Below are 20,397 nucleotides of genomic sequence, written 5' to 3' on the forward strand. Positions count from 1 at the left end.
ATTGATTGTTTGAAAAATCCAGAGGGTTCGAGGCTCGAGGAAGAGACAAAATGGAGTGGGCAAAAAAAAAAAAAAAGGGGAGTGGGGGGGTAGGGGCTGGAGGTGGGGAGGGACCAGATTTGGGGGGGGGCGCTAAGTTTAGAGGAGAGTTAAGGAGGTTAGTTGGGAGGTTTAACAAGAAGAGGAAAAAGATAGAAGAGTTTTTTGTATATGAAGCCGGCGAAGTTCCTTCGTCGTCTTTTTTCTTTCTTTCTTTTTATTAATGCTTTTGTGAATTTGCTTCATTTCTTCTGCTCTCCATTTCTGCTGCTTCTTATTCTTCTCCTCAAGCTCGGCTATGGCGTCAAGCTCGGCTATGGCGTTCAAGCTCGCTACACACCTCTTCTGGTCAGCCTCCTCTCCCCCCCCGCCCCCTTCTCTCTCTCTCTCTCTCTCTCTCTCTCTCCCCTTTTCTGCTTCTTGCCGCTTCGTCTCCCCTCCTCCCATTTTTGCCTTCCTTTCATCCCTTGCGGGGACGGGAATGCTTGAGAACCCCCGCCTCTCTCTCTCTCTCTCTCCCTCTCCCTCTCTCTCTCTCTCTCTCTCTCTCCTCTCTCTTCGCCGGTCCTCGAACGCATCAGCCACCTTCTTCTGCCGCCATACCGGACCTGCTGGCCTCCCATTTTTTCTAATATTTCGCCTTTTTAAGCTCCCTCTCGACGCAATTCCAAAGTTTCATTGAGATGGAGTGGTCTTTCATCTTCGCTGCTTCCGGAAGAAAGAGTCGGTTCTCATTTTAATAGGATTTTTTGCCTTTTTGTGAAGCTAGAGCCGCCGGCAGAGACGCGCCACATTTCTTCGAAATGAGATTGCTTCCTCTTGCGCCTGTTCTACTTGCCTTTTCGTCAGTTGATTGACAACGCTCAAGCTCACCTCGGTAATCCCGACATTGCTCTGTTAAAGCTCATAGGGTGTAGATATTTTGCCTTTTTGTGAAGCTAGAGCCGCCGGCAGAGACGCGCCACATTTCTTCGAAATGAGATTGCTTCCTCTTGCGCCTGTTCTACTTGCCTTTTCGTCAGTTGATTGACAACGCTCAAGCTCACCTCGGTAATCCCGACATTGCTCTGTTAAAGCTCATAGGGTGTAGATATTAGAGCCAATTGTGGCCCTCAGGATTTTGTCTTTACATCACGTGATGTAACATACCCACTTGTACACTTTGTGTTATAATCGAATGCAGCTTGCCCGATGAGCTTAGAACAAGGCGTGGCCTCTTAAGTAATTTGAGACGCACCAGCTACGTTCAGGGCTGAATTGAAATTTTGGGACCAGAATGTTATATCTAGAGGTCTTAAAGCGATAGAGTGTGTTAAAAGTCCAGCCCCTCGGTCCAACGAAACAAATATTATATAGAATCTAATGAAATTTCAAATAAACGCAACTGTTTCTGCAGAAGCACCGTGTTTGAATTCAATTAAACAGAGTGATCCAATTCCGATGGTGCAATTATCTTGACCCGCAATATGTTCCGCTGACCTCAAAATCTGCGAGGTAATCTCATCTGCGGACGGACGAGTTCTCATCTAGAATGGGAGCGCCGACTGCTCCAACTGAGAACTGGCGGTGCAATTAGGTTGGGATAAGGTCTTCAAGGTGCATGCCATTTGACATCGTAAGGTTTCCAAGATGATTTATAATCTGCAAATCAATGCCATTTGATGCGAAACTCCAAGGCAGTATCACATCACTTAGCATCGACTTCTAAACCTATGCTTTCTCCTGAAGTATGTGACAAAGAGGATCCTTGGATCACGGACAATACAAAAACTTACTGGATTATAGACAAGGATGATCCTTGGGTTACTGACAATACAAAAGCTTACCTGTGACCCTTATAATCAATCAAACATGCTCGGTGTTCTGCATCTTTGGACCTTAATGTCTTTTAAGCAAGGAACACATTTCAACTAGAAGAAGTGTAGGCAAGCTGTAATTGACGCATATAGCACTAATAACACCAATAGCAGAGGGATGAAGGGAATTGGTTGAATGCCCATCCCATGTCAAAGCCTCTCTGCAACCAAGTCTGCATGAGGTGCCCACTGAAGCGTTTGATCCTTTTGAAAGGGTGGTACAATGTAAGCATATGAAGAGAAGTCTGTCTCTCAAAGGGACAAAAGGCTTGTCTCTCTCTCTGAACGGGTGCATCTCTTGGTAGTGTCCATTGAAATTCCAGCTGAAAGCCATGCCCTTTCACAAGTGTAGTGTTCATCTATAAGTAGAGTTGTAGGAAAGGAATAAAGACAAAACCCGCTCGGAATAGATGAATGGCTGCAAATTAGATCACAAGAGATGATCAAAAGAGTGTTCTAGAAGAGTAGGGTACTCCTGCATAGTATAATCTGTTTGCCATGTGCTGTCGGTTTAAAAAAGGTAAATGCAACTTTTAACTTTAGGTGTGTTTCTTGAGTATCTACAAGGTCCATAGTAGGTGGCACAAACTTGTATTGTCTTGTAGGGATGTGGTGCTCCACTGATTATCGGACCACCCTTGAACAGATAGACGAATATCAAGCTGTCCTCATAAACTATCCAAGCATTATGTCTGCTGGCCCTCCAGCCTGCGGCACAAAGCCCTTGATTGAGTCTACCACAACTCTCTTCAATTCAATATACTGCAACGTTGCCTCCATGACAGTTGCCTCTGTCAGCACCATAGCCTTCTCGAAGGTCTTGACACAAACCTTACAAGCATCATGCATTGAGTATAGAATGTCTTTGTAATGGGGATGTTTCCCTCTTTCTGGCCGGAAGAACTTCACCCTCCTAGGCAGAGTGCGTGAAGACAAACAGCATATCCAAAGTGATTTGCTGAAATCGTCAAAAAAATGCGGAAATAACACATACCCTAGGTTTAATCTCCACCTCCATACCCTAGGATTAACCTCGACCTCCATTGGACTCACCAGATTTTCTGAACACATACCCTAGGATTAACCTCCACCTCCATTACTCCACCTCCACCTCCATTACTCCACCAGCTTTTGTGAACACATACCCTAGGATTAACCTCCACCTCCATTGGACTCCACCAGCTTTTTGAGGTTATGGGTAGCCAGGTAGCCTCCTTTGGGATTTGGTCGCTATGTTGCCTGCCTTCACGGCAAGCAAGGCACTTGTGGAACCCCACTCCCCTCAGCATCATACCTGTGTAAAGGCATAGCGACTCGAGGCACCTCTAGCCCACGGATGGTACCGATGGTGCTTCAACTCATCAATAGATGATTGTTTATGTCTATTTGGACTGCAGATGTGATGGATACATTTGCCATACACTAATGGTTGTTTCTCAGTTGTGAAACAGCAATTTTTGAAAACCCCTGGAAGCGGAATTTCTGGAGTTTGGTAGGAGATTCATGCAACTTAGGAGTTTTCCAGTTTTATGCAATGTAGGAGTGTTGTGCTACAATTCATCAATAGATGAGTATCTATTACTGGACTATGAATGGCCATTAAATGATGATGATGGACACAAAGCCATATGCAAAAGGGAGTTTCCTAGGTATGCCCAAGTTTCCGGAATGCCAATATTTTGGAATACTAGAAACGGAGTTTCTGGACTTAGAGAGGAGTTTCGTGCAGTTAGGTGTAGCTTTGTTGCTAAGTAGTTTCCTTTCTACTGTAAACCAAAGGGAAGAAACAAAAGAACAATTTTGAACAATTTTGAGAGTGAGCTCTCGCCACCCCCAACACACAGACAAAACCACCCGTCTTCATAATTATCGATTAAATCCAATGTTATGAATCGATAACTTTTTGGAAAACAAAGGGAAGAAACAAAAGAACAATTGTGTGTGTGTGTGTGTGAGAGAGAGAGAGAGAGAGAGAGAGTTTTTACTTGTTTCCCCCCATCATCTGAGAGAGAGAGAGAGAGAGAGAGAGAGAGAGAGAGAGTTTTTACTTGTTTCCCCCCATCATCTGTTTCATTTGTATAGGTCCTGTACTGAATAATTTATTTCTTTGATGTGGTTGGAATAGGTTTTAAATCATTTTTGCAAGACTTTACCAGTTGTTGGCCCTGCATTTGGGGAAAATGGGAATCTATCTCAGCAGCCCTAAGACAGATAAATTATCTGAAGATGGGGATAACGGAAAAGTCAAATTTGGAGTCTCAGCAATGCAAGGATGGCGCAGCAGCATGGAAGACGCTGTAAAAACTCCTTTGCACACTTTATACCTTATGATCTTCTAAAATGAAAGTGGAAGATTTTTGTTTTTGTTTCTACTTGCCTATTGAAGGGCTAAAGTAACACGGGATGTTCCGTGGTTGCAGAATATGAGTTATAATCATCTGTTCCTTTCTATGGAATGAAAATCAATTTACTCATCATGAAGTGCCCAGAAAATTCGTATATCATGGGTTTCTCTTGCCCTAGAACATATGAGAATACCATCTTGTGAGAGGCGTTTTCTTTATGTATATTTCCTTCTTTATTTCATTAGAGCAGGTTATTGGAATCAGGATTGGATAATTTTGGTTTTAAATTGACCATTTTAGAAAAGGGACTATTTTCTTGCATTGTTTAAATTGTTTTAACTTTTAAATATGATGAATATTCAAAAATTTCAAAAAGGTCATGGAAGGCAATTTTTGAGTCACAATTAGGGAGTGAGTGAAAAGGGTGGCTTTAAACATTTTCAATTGGTGCAGGATATGATGTTTGTTGTAAATGCCACTGGCTGCTATTCCGTGTCTTGGTTCTATGATCTATCTTGAAAATTTGGCATATGGCAGGAATCACGACATCTGCCTTTGCTACAAACCATTAATGCTTAGCAGAAATTTTTTCTCAGAGTTACAATTTCTACTAGCAGGTAGGCAGAATCGGATTAAACAGTGCTGTCACTAGCTCTCGTAGATGTGGTTACCTTTGATATTCCTTTAGGCTGGGTGAAATCCTTGGGGAATCATATCTATCTTTTGCTCAGGAGGCATTTCCATAATACCCTGAAACTTTTCCTCTTATGGCAGAAGTCCACCCAAGCATAGCAATTTATCCCCAGAATTTCAACCATCAAAACTAATGTTCCTGAAATGCTCCTCCAACAAACCCATTGGTTTGTGGGTGGTCGAAGTACATAGTGTTAACCTTGTAACGACATCTCTTGAGAAAACCGTTGCATGAAATTAGCATTAGCATCACTTACTATTTTTGAGGGAACCACAAAGCTTAGTACTTTTCAATAAACTGACCCGCAGCTGTACATGCAGTCGTCTCATACAATGAGCTTACAATGCAGCCGTACGTGCAGTCATCTCATACAATGAGCTTATAACAACAACACACTCTTCAAATTCTTAGTTTTTAAAGATAAACCTGTTATAAAGTCCAACATTATATGGGTCCATTTTTCTTCTACTATAGGCAAGGTCCTGCTCCTTGCCAAATCATTGTGATGGCAGGGCCTTTATTGCTTGATACAGTCTGCAACATCCTTCCACAATCCTATCCATAAGGAAGCTTTTTCGTCACAGCTTGATATGTTGAGACTAGTGTACTAGTGTGCACTTGATTCAAATTTGAGCTGCTTATAATTTGGAGTGTTCTGTTGTGAAAGGAAAGTAAACCTCCTATAGCCTTATTTATGGAAAAGAATAAGGGTCTGTAGAGCTTGACATGATTCCCAAAGATTCCTTTGTCATAAAGGTTGGTTGTTGCTACATTTGTATAATCTCAACATGAAATGTTGCACCACCTCGAGACAGTTTTGAGTTTATTTGTCAAGTCATAACTTGGACCTCTTGCGGGTATGATGCAAGGTTTAGTCTCAATATAATATGCTGGTCGGGAAGACATCTAGTGTAGTGTTGTCTACTGCAGTGAGTAGCTTTTGTAGTTCACTCTTAACATAATAACTTCAATTCTTTAGTAAAATGAATGGGGGAGTGGATTTTGTTTTGATGCAAATGCTATTACTTCAGTTCTTTAATAAAGCCAATTGGTGGATTCAATGTAGATGTTTCCTCAAACTTCTTAAAACGATGTTCTGTAATTTGAGCACATATATGGGGTTCTTTTTCCTAGGCAAATCTGTTGATGCCTTAAAATCTGAAAAGCATCTTGCCGGTAGGTGAAGGTTGCAGCTGTCCACTAAAGACACACCTGGAAGTGAATTTGGTGAGCAGATAGGGAGGGTCATCAGGATTTTTAAAAGTATTTTGGGCATAATGACACAATCAATAAGCCTTTTACTCTTCGCTATACCGGATGAAGACTCTTCTTGCTGTGAGGATCTAGGTTCATTCTTGTATCCTGTTGTACATTGGCTCCACACATCATATGCACAAACTCTCAAATGAGCAATAGCGGGTTTTATTCGTGAATATGCCACAAGAGCAGTCTTCCCTTCAAACTCATTTGGTTTAGGTCGTTTCAAGGCTGTGTGGACCGCTTCTGCCCAAAATGACCGTGGAAGATCTTTTGCTCTCAACGTGCTTAGACTCATCTTGACAATGGGTCCGTTCTTTCTTTCGGCCACCCCATTCTGTTGGGATGTCCTGCTGTGGTAAGTTGTCTCGTTGTCACATGTACCAGTGCAGGGCACAGGTGGCAGTGACACCTGGCTGCACAGTTAGCATTTTGTAGCATATTCTAGGATCTTTTTGGCAAGGATTTAGAGCCAAAAAAAGGTGCCAAAGGATGCATCACCAACAGAAGACAATCTGGGTAAAAAAACACACAGTTGACTTTCCCAGCCAAAAAGTCAAAGCATTTACTTTTTGGTCAACGTTGACTTCTGAATGGCCTGTTCAGCTATCTGCGTTGACCATCCGACCCGGGTTTGCCAGTTTGCCCTAAAAGTCTATAAAAGTTGGTTATTTCATTCATTCAAGCATCATCCATTCCAGGCTTTCAGGCATTCATTCTAGCCTCCATTCACAGCAGTTCTGGCCTTCAGTTCCAGCAGCCAATACTCGCCTCAGCATTTAGCAGCAGATCAGCATGCATACGTTAACATCCAGTTCCGGGCACTCCGTTCAGGGAGTTCCAGCATCATTGGGGCCACAGTTCCAGCCTTCAGTCTAGGCAGCAGGGCCCTTAGTTCTGGCTCTCCTTCAGCCCTAGTCCTGCAGCATGTAGCCTCAGTAATCAGCCATCAGTTGGTGCATTCACATCCCATTAGCCTCAACATCGCATGAGGCATCAGCCCTGATCCAGTGGGGCATTATTGCAATCAGTTTGCCGCATTCATATTAGTAATAGCATATTGCATTGCATGATATTGTGTGTCTTATGTTAGATTTGCATTCTCTTCTCTCTCTATCTCTCAGTGCTCTCTAGTTCTTTGTTATAGTTAGTCTGAGGTTGTTTACTACAGCCAAAATCCTCTGTATGTTACACTCTTTATCCTATGTTTCTTGCAGAATGTAATGAACTTGTTGGATGTAAACTCTTCCCCTCTGTCTGTGCAGAATATCTTCAATTTCTTGACAGTCTTGTTCTCTACCTTCACAAGCCATTCCTTGAACTTGTTGAAGGCTTGAGACTTCTTCAAATGCAAAAGGCCCTAATCACCTTGCTGAAATCATCAATGAATGTGAGGAATTGCCTACCTTGATAATGGCTTTGTAGGCATGGCCCCACAAATGCATGAATCAACCAACTCTAAAGGTTTAGCTGCCCTATGCGTGGCCTCTGTCGAGAATAGGTTCCGGTGTTGCTTGCCTTCCATGCAAGCCCTATGGATCTTCTGATTGATAGACAGTTGTGGAAGTCTATCCACCATTTTTGCCTTCTTCATCGTGCCAAGAGTACTGATGCCAAACCGCTCATGCCAAAGTCTTGATGCGCCAGATACTCCTTGGACTAGCAAGCATTAATCATCTAAAGTCCATCTTCTTCAACTCCCTATACTATCTCCTCACCTGTTGATTTGGATGAAATGAGGATTGATCCTTCATCAACGAGCACCTTGAATCTTGTTCTTGCGAGTTGAGACATTGAAAGCAAATTTTTGCTTCAATCTTATTCTTGCACGCTGAGACACCGAAAGCAAGTTTTTGCATAAGTACGAAACATCTCCTCCACAGCCCCTGATTGAGAAGGCAACACTCCCAATCCCTTCGATTGGGTAAGTTCTGTTGTCTCCGACTGTCACAACTGACTTTGGATGGACTTCTTAAAGTTTTTGAAACACTCCCTTTTTTTTTGGGTCGTGTGCTTAGAAGCACTGCTGTCCGCATACCAAGTGTCATCTCCATCATTCACAAATAGTATTGAACGTTCTTATGTGATGACAAACAACTCCTCTATGATGAGATTGGCACTCTTTGTCTTTGTTTCTGATTTTGGACCCTCCTTTGACTTGCCGGAATCGTTTTTCAAAATGCCCAAGCTTTTCGCAGTGGAAGCACTTTTTCTTATTCTTGGAATCTCGCATCTTGTCGTCCTTGGAGTCTTCTCTAGGCTTACCTTTTTTAGCTTGCCCTTGCCTTGCCCTTTCACAAGGCTTTGTTACTGGCGGTCTCAAACCTCTTTTCTCTTGCCTCTTCTTGTAGAAGCAAAGGCAGTGTTGTACGCTGTTTTGCAATCATTGTTGTGATGAAGCTTACCAAGAAGCAGGCGAGTAAGTTGGTGAAGATTTCGTTCTCTGACCAATTGCCGCAAGTGATCATAGACTATCTTCATCTTTGTGACATGCTCTTGGACTGAATCCCTCTCTTCCATCTTCATGTTGTATAATCTCTATTTTGAGGTCAAGGATCCCAACTGCATTGTCATGTGCACGGATTGGTATCTGACGTGTACTAGGTACACAGGACTAGCTCAGGTAGCCTGGGGAGGCTTAGAGCTAGGCAGGCTTGATTCTCGGGTTGAGTGGCAATGGTACGAACTATTTATAGGTCTTCGCGTTTCAAGAGTGCTGGGACGTGTCAGTTGGTATCAGAGCCAGCTCCTGAGGTAGGAATTTCTGATGCGAGTACTTTGGACGATTTCTTCCTCCAGGTATGCCCTAAATTTTGAAATTTGCTGCTGCAAATTCTGGTAGGCTTCTGGGTTATCAGGGGTGGCAAGGATGTAGGGAAAAGGTAGGAGAAAGAGAGAGTCTAGATTTCGAAATTCCTGAAGGGTTGCTGTGAGAAAGGGATGCGCGTAGCAGGGAGAGAGCAGAGGTGAAGGAAGGAGAGGCGATAGGGTAGCTGAGTGGCAGGCGAGCAGTTCGAGGCTGATCGGGGCTGCGTGGGGGTCGAGAACGCAGAGATTGAGGCTGTGTTGGTGCGCCATGGCTGGAAGGATTTTCGGCCAGGGCAGGGAGAGGCGCAAGGAGCAGGAACAGGGTGCGGCCACCCTGAGAGAGGTGTTGCTTTTCTCGAAAAAGCACCACCCTCCAAAGCTGGGAGGGTGAGCCTTTTTTGGAAGCAGGGCTTCCTAATTTGGCTGCCCTGTATTCTATATAGTTGGACAAGGTTCCAACCTCAGCCATAGCCTTGCGAGAAGCCTCTTTGCCTAACGTCTAGGACTGCGCCATCGGGATTCGGGACAGCCTGTGTCATCGGCCGTACAGCCTGCGTCATCAGCCGTACAGCCTGTGTCATCGGCCGTACAGCCTGCGTCATCGGTCGTACAGTTTGCGTCATCACCGTACAGCTTGCGTCAGCCACCGTATGCCCACGTCAGCAACTGTACGGACTGCGTCAGTGTCCGTGTAGATTACGTCAGTAACCGTACGGATCGCGTCAGCAGCCGTACAATCCGCGTCACCTGTACGATCAGCAGGAGGGTACCATACGGTACGGTTTGCTGCAGGATTCCGTACACTGCAGCCTACATCGAATTCAGCAAGATTCCGGGTTGATTGCGCCCGTGGTTCGCCAGTTTTCAGCATCTTCTTCCGTCAGCATCTCTTGGGACGGTTTTTCTTGACAAAATATGAAGAGGGGAGAGGAGAAGAGTGGAGATGAGGAGAGAGGGCACAGCTTGAGAGCACACCACAAATGACTAACTGTACACTAGATTTAGTTGAAAAAATAGAATATATACAAACCCTTTTAGGGTTAGGGTTAGGGGATCTAACCCTTTCCTTTATAGCACTCTATAAGGTTAGTGCTATGCACATATGATCACGTGATGGTGCTATGCACATATGATCACATGATGTTGAGCGTGAACTCTCAACACCTTCCCTCAAGATCAACATCATGAAGTAGGCCTTCCCTCAAGATGATAATTCTGGGGAATAGAAGAAGGACTGAGCATTACATTCCACACACCCCTTTAATGGGAATGTCCTTCTTTTGCATCAAACCAAGAGCTAGTCGGTGTTTCTCGAATAGCTCTTTACCGAGTGGTTTGGTAAAGATGTCTGCAACATTCTCTTTGCTATCACAATGCTGCAGTGTGATGTCACCAAGTAACACTCTTTCTCTGATGAAGTGCTCTCTGACATCAATGTGCTTTGTCCTGGAGTGATATACTGGATTTTTTGCCAATGCTTGAGCCGATTGATTATCACAGTATATTGTTGTTGGCTTTGACTCATCAAAGTAATCTGTTTCTGACAATAGTCTTTTGAGCCATATAGCCTCACATGCACCTGTAGAGAGTGCCCTATATTCTGCTTCAGTCGAAGACAAAGAAACAGTTGGCTGTTTGTTTGACAACCATGATATAGCACCTTGACCAAGGAAAAATGCATATCCCTGTGTCGATCTCCTGGTCTCATGATCTCCAGCATAGTCACTGTCACAGTATCCATGCAACCATGGATGACTTCCTCTGTATTCTATCCCAAATTGTCTTGTACCGCTGATGTATCTCAAGACTCTTTTGGCTGCATTCCAGTGAGACGGTTTTAAATTTGCCATAAACTGTGCTAGTGAGCTTATTGCATAACAAATATCTGGTCGTGTGATTGTCAGATATATAAGAGATCCAATGAGTTGTCTGTAGTATCTGTCATTGACTGTAGGCTTTTCTGAAACTTTAGTAAGTTTCAAACTCTGTTCCATGGGAGTGGCTGCAATCTTGCAATCTGCCAATCTCACAATCACTCAAGAGAACTCTCAATCTCACGATCTCTCTCACACTCTCAAGAAACTCAATGTCTCAGCGGAAGACAAGGAAGCTCTGATACCATGACAAAATATGAAGAGGGGAGAGGAGAAGCGTGGAGATGAGGAGAGAGGGCACAGCTTGAGAGCACACCACAAATGACTAACTGTACACTAGATTTAGTTGAAAAAATAGAATATATACAAACCCTCTGTATTCTGGAGTGATATACTGGATTTTTGGCCAATGCTTGAGCCGATTGATTATCACAGTATATTGTTGTTGGCTTTGACTCATCAAAGTAATCTGTGTCTGACAATAGTCCTCTGAGCCATATAGCCTCACATGCACCTGTAGAGAGTGCCCTATATTCTGCTTCAGTCGAAGACAAAGAAACAGTTGGCTGTTTGTTTGACAACCATGATATAGCACCTTGACCAAGGAAAAATGCATATCCCTGTGTCGATCTCCTGGTCTCATGATCTCCAGCATAGTCACTGTCACAGTATCCATGCAACCGTGGATGACTTCCTCTGTATTCTATCCCAAATTGTCTTGTACCTCTGATGTATCTCAAGACTCTTTTGGCTGCATTCCAGTGAGACTGTTTTGGATTTGCCATAAACTGTGCTAGTGAGCTTACTGCATAACAAATATCTGGCCGTGTGATTGTCAGATATATAAGAGATCCAATGAGTTGCCTGTAGTATCTGTCATTGACTGTAGGCTTTTCTGAATCTTTAGTAAGTTTCAAACTCTGTTCCATGGGAGTGGCTGCAATCTTGCAATCTGCCAATCTCACAATCACTCAAGAGAACTCTCAATCTCACGATCTCTCTCACACTCTCAAGAAACTCAATGTCTCAGCGGAAGACAAGGAAGCTCTGATACCATGACAAAATATGAAGAGGGGAGAGGAGAAGCGTGGAGATGAGGAGAGAGGGCACAGCTTGAGAGCACACCACAAATGACTAACTGTACACTAGATTTAGTTGAAAAAATAGAATATATACAAACCCTTTTAGGGTTAGGGTTAGGGGATCTAACCCTTTCCTTTATAGCACTCTATAAGGTTAGTGCTATGCACATATGATCACGTGATGGTGCTATGCACACATGATCACATGATGTTGAGCGTGAACTCTCAACATTTCTCTGCTCCACTCTCCTTCCAGTTTCGATTCCCTCAGTTATTTCTCTCAGTTTATATTCGTTCAAATCAGATTTCAGATATGTCTGATCCTGCAAATCCCGAGTTCACCATGGGAGAACAGGATCTGGATTACACTCCTGTGGGAGAGGAAGACCAGGGTCTTTATGACGATTTGATTACGAAGAAGGCCTTCAGTGAATTCACCACTGCTCTGGATGGAAAATTCGAGCAGGTTAATGCGAATCAAATGGGGTTGACACAGCAACTCCAAGGGATTCAGGCGACTCTCACTCTTCTGGCTAGCACCGTGCAGGCACTCACGCATGTGGATGCCATGGCTTCAGTGCTAGGTCCGAACATTACTCCAGATCCTTTTCCGGGAGATCAAAAGTCTCGAACTAAGGAGGTGGTTGACACTTGGTTACACAAGTGGCAGGTACACTTCCAGTTCCACTCGTACCCAGATGAGAAGAAAATCCAGCTTGCAGCCGGTTTCATGTCAGGTAAAGCGCTGCTATGGTGGAAGGAACTCCAACCTAAGCCGGATACATGGATAGATTTTGAAGGGGTCTTCAGGAAGGAGTTCCTGAAGAAGGAGGACGATTATGATATCGTTGGCAAGCTTAAAGCCCTCGATATGTCAAAGCTGAACTTGTCATTTAAAGTTTATCTTCAAAGGTTTCGGGATCTGCAGACCAGGGCCACAAAGATGGATCCAGTGACCTTGTTAGGCTTCTTTGTGGATGGTTTACCAGATTCGTACAAGTTGCAAATAAAGAACAACAAATGCACAACGTTGCAAGAGGCCATGAATTACGTGCGTATTTATGATGATACCATGGCCGGTGCAAAAGCAACTACAATTTCCGACACGAGTGGAAAGAACAAACGCAAGTTCTTTCAGCCTACGACTGGTACCGGGGAGACGAAGTCTACGGACAACGCCTCCAAGAAAAACTTGACTCAGGCAAAGAATGGTCGAGCCCGTTTCCTTCGCACATTGAAGCTTAAGAAAGAAGGACGTTGCTTCTATTGCGAGGAGCGGGGCCACACCAAGAATGAGTGTCCAAAGCGCAAGAATCAAAAGTTAGTGCTTGGACCGAAGCTCTAGGCGGGTCCAGGTACCAAAGCCAAGGGAGCGAACCAAGTTTCGATGACAGGTATTTCTGTAAATGTCATTACTTGCCCACTTTCTTGTAATTGCACTTTCAATACTTCGTTGTTTGGTTCCCATGATCTTTTCCGAGTTTATGGAGAAGTTATGGACCAACAGGTTCACATTCTCTTTGATCCGGGCAGCACTCACAACTTTGTTAATTACAAATTTGTGCAGAAGATGGGGCTGTCCACAGTACCTAGCGATCACACCTATGAGGTGCAGCTTTCAGCTGGGAAGTAGTTTTGGGATCGCAAGGTCGAAGCGCTTCCTATCCGGATTCAAGCCTACACAGGGGTTCTTACATGTTATGTTATGCACCTGGAGCATGTAGACTTGTTAATCGGAATAGAGTGGTTTAAAACCCACAATATTCAGATTGGATGGACGGAGCATACACTTTCTTTTGTAGATAAGGACACCCAATTTTGTATTCAGTGTGATAAAATTCCCTCTTCTCAGGGACCTATTGTATCTGCGATGCAGCTTCGGAATATATTAAACACTTTTCATTATGATGTCTATCAGTGTGTTTTGATTCCGCTTTCTTCATTTGTTGTCTCTGTAATTAACAAGAATGATTTAAGTGTGTTTGAACACCGTGAATTGAGAATGTTGCTAGATAGTTTTAAGGATGTATTCCCTGCTCGGAAGGTTTACCTCCAGAACGGGCAGTAGATCATCGCATAGACTTAGTCCCAGGAGCTCAACCTATGAGTGTACCACCTTATAGGATGAGCCAGGTAGAGGAGGATGAGTTAGCTATCCAGCTACAGGATTACCTGAATATGGGCTATATACGCCCAAGTAAATCACCTTGGGGTGCACCTGTTCTCTTAAGAAAGAAGAAAGATTCTACATGAAGAATGTGTATAGATTATAAACAACTAAATAAAGTTACAATTAAGAATCGATATCCTCTACCTCGTTTCGATGATCTGATAGACCGTTTGGCCGGAGCGAAGTATTTCACTAAGATTGATTTGCGTACGGGTTATCACCAAATCCGTATCTATGCTAAACACATAGATAGAACCACATTCCGAACTAGGTATGGTCATTACGAGTTCCTCGTATTACCTTTTGGTTTGACCAATGCTCCTGCCACTTTTCAGCAGATGATGAACGATTTGTTCAGGGATTTTCTGGGCAAATTTGTTGTAGTGTTCTTAGATGACATCTTGGTATATAGTCGAACGCTTGAGGATCACATAGGACACCTCCGGATTGTCTTAGTTATTTTAAGACAGCATAAGCTCTATGCCAAGATGAGTAAATGTGACTTCTTTATGAAGGAGATCATTTACTTAGGACACAAGATTTCTTCTGAAGGTATTAGCATTGATCTGGATCGTATCCAGAAGGTTTTAGAATGGCCTATCCCTCAGACTGTGAAATAACTTCGTTCTTTCCTAGGATTTACGGTATTTCTTCAGAAGTCTGTGCGTGATTATTCACATATCACGGCACCCTTGACAAACATATTGAAAGGTCGTGGACGCAGGTCTACTCAGCCAATCTTTTGGAATGATGCAATGAGCAAGGCTTTTGAAACCTTGAAGTTCTCCATCAAGGAAGCACCCGTTCTTGCATTACCCGATCCTACCCGGCCTTATGTTTTAGAGGCCGATGCGAGTGATTATGCGATTGGGGCAGCTCTATTCCAAGAGGGCAGACCTGTAGCTTTCGAGAGTAAGAAGCTAGACGACACTCAATATCGTTGGCCCACACTCGAGAAGGAACTTTATGCTATAGTGTATGCCCTTAAGGTTTGGAGACACTACTTGTATGGTTCAAAGTTCCTTGTATTGACTGATCATCAGTCAATTATGTGTGATGGATCAGAATTGAGGGGACGGAAAGCTAGATGGGCAGAATTAATGCAGGATTTTGATTTTGAAATACGTTATCGTAAGGGTTCGTTGAATAGTGTGGCGGATGCCTTAAGTCGAGTTAAGTTTGTAAATGCTTTATCATTTACGGAAATATCCTCAGACCTATTTCAATCCTTGAGAGGGCTATACGCAACTGATAGTCATTTCAGTTCTTATTGGCAGAGAGTCCAGGATGGGGGCTCCATGGTTGACCAGGACTCAGGGATTGTGCCACCTACGGTACAGGCGGCGGGAGGTCAGTGGATGATCAGGAACGGCTTGCTGTTCCGGAATGAAAAGATTTGTGTGCCAGATGTTTTGGACCTTAAATCCAAGATTCTCTGGGAGTGTCATGATGCTCCTAGTGCTGGACATCCAGGTATACATCGGACTCTGTCTCTTGTGAAGCATACCTTTTATTGGCCTAAGATGCGTGCATTTATTGAGAACTATGTAGTAGGTTGCCAGGTTTGTCAGGTTACTAAGGCCGAACGCCTTAGAAGCGCGGGCTTATTACAGCCATTACAGATTCCAGGTAATAAATGGGAAAGTATTTCCATGGATTTTATTACTGGTTTGCCTCGAACGCGCAAGGGTCATGACTCCATTTGGGTCATAGTCGACCGTTTGACAAAAATGGCTAGATTCCTACCTACTAGAACAACTATTTCAGCTGTTCAGCTGGCTCACGAGTTTGTGGACCACTTGTTTAAGCTGTATGGTTTGCCATCTGACATAGTCAGTGACAGGGACTCAAAGTTTACAAGTAACTTTTGGACACTTGTTTTTGAGAAGTTAGAAACTACTCTAAGTATGAGTTCCTCGGATCATGCACAATCCGATGGCAGTACAGAAAAGGTTAACTAGTTGGTTGAAGACATGCTTCGGGCATATGTATCTAAGAGACAGTCTTCATGGGAAGATTATCTACCTATGATAGAATTTGCTTACAACAGTGCAAAGCATTCTAGTACTGGTTACAGTCCTTTTATGCTTATGTACGGGTTTGAACCTAAGTCACCAGTTATGGTTGGATTAAAAGGAATTCAAAATGATGCTGCTAAGAACTTCTTGCTAGACGTGCAGGAAATGTTGCAGTTTGCCAAGGAGTCTATTAGAAGTGCCCAAGATCGGGATAGATTTTATGCTAATAGACATCGTTCACCTAGAGAGTTCTCTGAAGGAACGATGGTATATCTGCGAATTCCTAAGGAATCCAAGAGTTTAAGTACTGGTTTGGTTCCGAAATTATCCCCCAGATACTGTGGCCCATTCAAGGTCATTAAAAGAATTGGACCAGTTGCATATCGACTAGAATTGCCTCCTGATGTTAAAATACATCCAGTCTTTCATGTCAGTCAACTGAAAGAAGTTTTGGGTGCGGAAGATCAACTCATTTCTCCTCACGATATAATAGAAGTTACAGATTTGACTTTTATTCCACACGAACTTGAGTGTATTCTTGAATTTCGTGACAGACAGATTCGTAATCGATCTATCACGGAATACAAGATCAAGTGGAAGGATCGTGTTGAGGAGGATGCAACATGGGAGACATTACAAAACCTCCAAAGAACATTTGTGGGTTTTTACTCAGGAGTGAGTTCTTAGAGGAGGGGGAGTATGTCATGTGCACGGATTGGTATCTGACGTGTACTAGGTACACAAGACTAGCTCAGGTAGCCTGGGGAGGCTTAGAGCTAGGCAGGCTTGATTCTCGGGTTGAGTGGCAATGGTACGAACTATTTATAGGTCTTCGCTATTTTTGGCGCTGGGGCCAAGTCTATAAAAGGGGCCCAGGGGGGTCAGTTCTCAGTGTGCCGATGGGAGCAGGTTTTGCTCCTAGGTGCTAGGTCTGTTCTTGGATTGAGTCGCGGACGCGCGCCTGCATCTTAGCGTAGCCCAAGGCCCAGTGGCAGATCCCAGGCTTCACAGCGCCACCTGGTGGTATGGGACCCCAGGCTGGTTTGGATCTGATTGGGAGTTCGTGCCAGTAGCTCAGCTCGTGGCTCGGAGGGGACATCTCCTGATTCGGGATCACATCCCGTAGATGTCATGGTTGGGTGGTGAGCAGCTTGCTCAGTTCTCACGTGGTGTGTGTTTGTTTTGCAGATCAGGGGTTTCAGGAGTGCTGGGACGTGTCATGCATTATTGAGCTCAGACATGTTTTTCAACATGCTTTAAGCTCCAAATGCTGATCTGCAGGCTGAATGTGCGAAAGGACTGAACCAGCAGTATTGTCAATGATGATGGCAAGGGCTTTAGCATCTTGTAGAACCCAATCTCTCACTTAGTAGATGGACAGGTGTAGTGATTCCTGCAACTGCCGTATGTTTAGGCTGAAGCTCAACAGTTGTGGGGACCTCCCATTTCATTCAAACTACAAGTGCAAATCTGCAGAACTCTGAAACTCCTTCCAGTGAGAGGCTTTGGTGAGCTTCCAACCCCTAACAGTGAGCTGAAATGTCTTGGCATTGCTAACAGAATAGTACATCAATCCACTCCCACTCCCACTCCCACTCCCACTCCCACTCCCTGGGATCCCACCGCAATGATTTTAGGGGACACCCCCATAAAGCCAAATCCTCCAGGTGCCGAGAGGGATGTCCTTTGGATGGAAGTCTAGATACTAGCTAGAAGCCAAACTCTGCACCACATGTCACACAATTCTGATAGGCTCAAAACATGCATCCACGAGAAACCCACAATTTCTTTGTATTTCATAGTGTATGCAATGAACTTATCAAGGTGTCTCCAATTTTGTGTATTCTCTCAACTTCAGAAGTGGTATCAGAGCCATCCTTCAAGGGTATTTCGACACAAGCTTGTGTAATTATGAATCCTTGGAGGTAACCTGGAGAAGACAATAGCAAATTGATGTAGAGGACTCCATGCAGCTTGAGGTGGCATCAAGTGATTTTAGTCTTTTTGAGTTTGTATACTGGGATAATGATGTCATTTGTTATAAACATTTCTTTACATTTGTGTGACAAATTAGCTTAATTTACTCACTAGGACAAGGACTTGTGCATAGTGTGGAGGGTCTCATAGCTCTGAATCAAGTGGTTGTAGTCTCTTTGATTTTGTATGCTCATTACATGCATTTTTGCATCACAAGCATTTTTCATTATGAGGGGGAAATGTTTGGTTAATGACCTCATTAGTCATAAACTTCTCATTATACTTGTTTGTCACACTAGCTTAATTTGGTCACTAGGACTGAGGCTTGTGTATAGTGTTCAAGGTCTCATGGCTCGATGTTGAGGCATTTGATAAATACATGAGTAAGCTAAGGTATCAAGGGTCATACATGTGGCATGGCAATGTTACTCTAGGATGTGAACTTAGTTAGAGTTTATTGGTTTCTTATGCAACTATCACCTTCTTTGCAATTTCAAGCGTGCAATTCAGTGCTCTCTCCTCACCATTTTCATTGAGGAGGATATAATGTTCATTAGACCACACATCACTCTGAACTAAACATAATGCTAATGAGTCCTACCACAGCAGTATTAAGGAACAGAAGATGTGCAAAACTTGCCAAGTTCAGCGCTTATTGAACTCTAGCTCATGAATATTTTGTGATGTTCCACCATTCTCTTCAATTAAGAAATGGCATTCCTATATCCCTCATGCCACAATATAGTGCGGCATTAAGCTTGTAGAGACCACATAACGCATTATGCGACATGTGCAAGCATCTTCCAATGGTTATATTGAACGAGCCATATTTTTTTGCCATTAAGTGTATACACCCACAAACAAATACTTGGCATTTTCGCAAAAAATTCAAAGAAGTGAGGATTTGTTACAGCATTGCATTTACATGTTTGTAGTGATCTTCAAATCCCATGGCTTGGGAAAATTTGTGTATGCTTTATGTTCATATTTCTTGGGATGATGGGGCCAAACACACCATGTTTATGGTGATATTAGGCATGTATTTTTCATCTAATTTCTAGGAAAGGACGAGTGTGGCATTTTGAAAGATTAACAAGATGCAATGGAAGTGACCATTTACCAATACATTTTACGCTTACTCGTGGTTTTTAAATGATGTTGGCAGCATGCTGCAGTGTTGGACTTGGATGAGAACACGTCTTTTTTTGGTGTGTATGATGGCCATGGAGGTGAGCTTATTGTTTATTATAGCCTTGCATGTCTTTTGGCATTTCCTATATTAACTTGGATATTGTGAATCCTTATTTTGTTTATCAAAGTCCAAATTGCAGTTTTTTTTCATCATGTTGCAGTGCGAACCTTTTACTGTGCTTGTAACTTGCTATATTCTTGAAGTTCATACAATTGTTGTCATTTTAAATAATGAACTCTCCCCCTTCCCCCATGCCTCCTGGTCCCACCGAAGAGACGCTATGGATGACTCTTGATGAGCGATGGTTGAGCGCTTGCCTAATAAGGCATCAAGTGATTTTAGTCTTTTTGAGTTTGTATACCGGGATAATGATGTCATTTGTTATAAACATTTCTTTACATTTGTGTGACAAATTAGCTTAATTTACTCACTAGGACAAGGACTTGTGCATAGTGTGGAGGGTCTCATAGCTCTGAATCAAGTGGTTGTAGTCTCTTTGATTTTGTATGCTCATTACATGCATTTTTGCATCACAAGCATTTTTCATTATGAGGGGGAAATGTTTGGTTAATGACCTCATTAGTCATAAACTTCTCATTATACTTGTTTGTCACACTAGCTTAATTTGGTCACTAGGACTGAGGCTTGTGTATAGTGTTCAAGGTCTCATGGCTCGATGTTGAGGCATTTGATAAATACATGAGTAAGCTAAGGTATCAAGGGTCATACATGTGGCATGGCAATGTTACTCTAGGATGTGAACTTAGTTAGAGTTTATTGGTTTCTTATGCAACTATCACCTTCTTTGCAATTTCAAGCGTGCAATTCAGTGCTCTCTCCTCACCATTTTCATTGAGGAGGATATAATGTTCATTAGACCACACATCACTCTGAACTAAACATAATGCTAATGAGTCCTACCACAGCAGTATTAAGGAACAGAAGATGTGCAAAACTTGCCAAGTTCAGCGCTTATTGAACTCTAGCTCATGAATATTTTGTGATGTTCCACCATTCTCTTCAATTAAGAAATGGCATTCCTATATCCCTCATGCCACAATATAGTGCGGCATTAAGCTTGTAGA

The 20,397-nt window shown here is 43.1% G+C and overlaps 1 long non-coding RNA gene across 1 annotated transcript; it reads left to right on the forward strand.

Moving 5' to 3' along the window:
• Positions 1-976: 976 nt before the first annotated feature.
• Positions 977-19,354, forward strand: LOC147881143 (uncharacterized). Its single transcript, XR_015543994.1, has 3 exons — positions 977-1,089; positions 4,021-4,192; positions 19,286-19,354. It is a non-coding gene; the product is annotated as an uncharacterized LOC147881143 (long non-coding RNA).
• The last annotated feature ends 1,043 nt before the right edge of the window (positions 19,355-20,397 follow it).

This window comes from Dipteris shenzhenensis, chromosome 31 (genome assembly GCF_047967505.1).
Source record: "Dipteris shenzhenensis isolate YYH24624 ecotype China chromosome 31, Dip_SZ_1.0, whole genome shotgun sequence".
NCBI classification, from domain to species: domain Eukaryota; kingdom Viridiplantae; phylum Streptophyta; class Polypodiopsida; order Gleicheniales; family Dipteridaceae; genus Dipteris; species Dipteris shenzhenensis.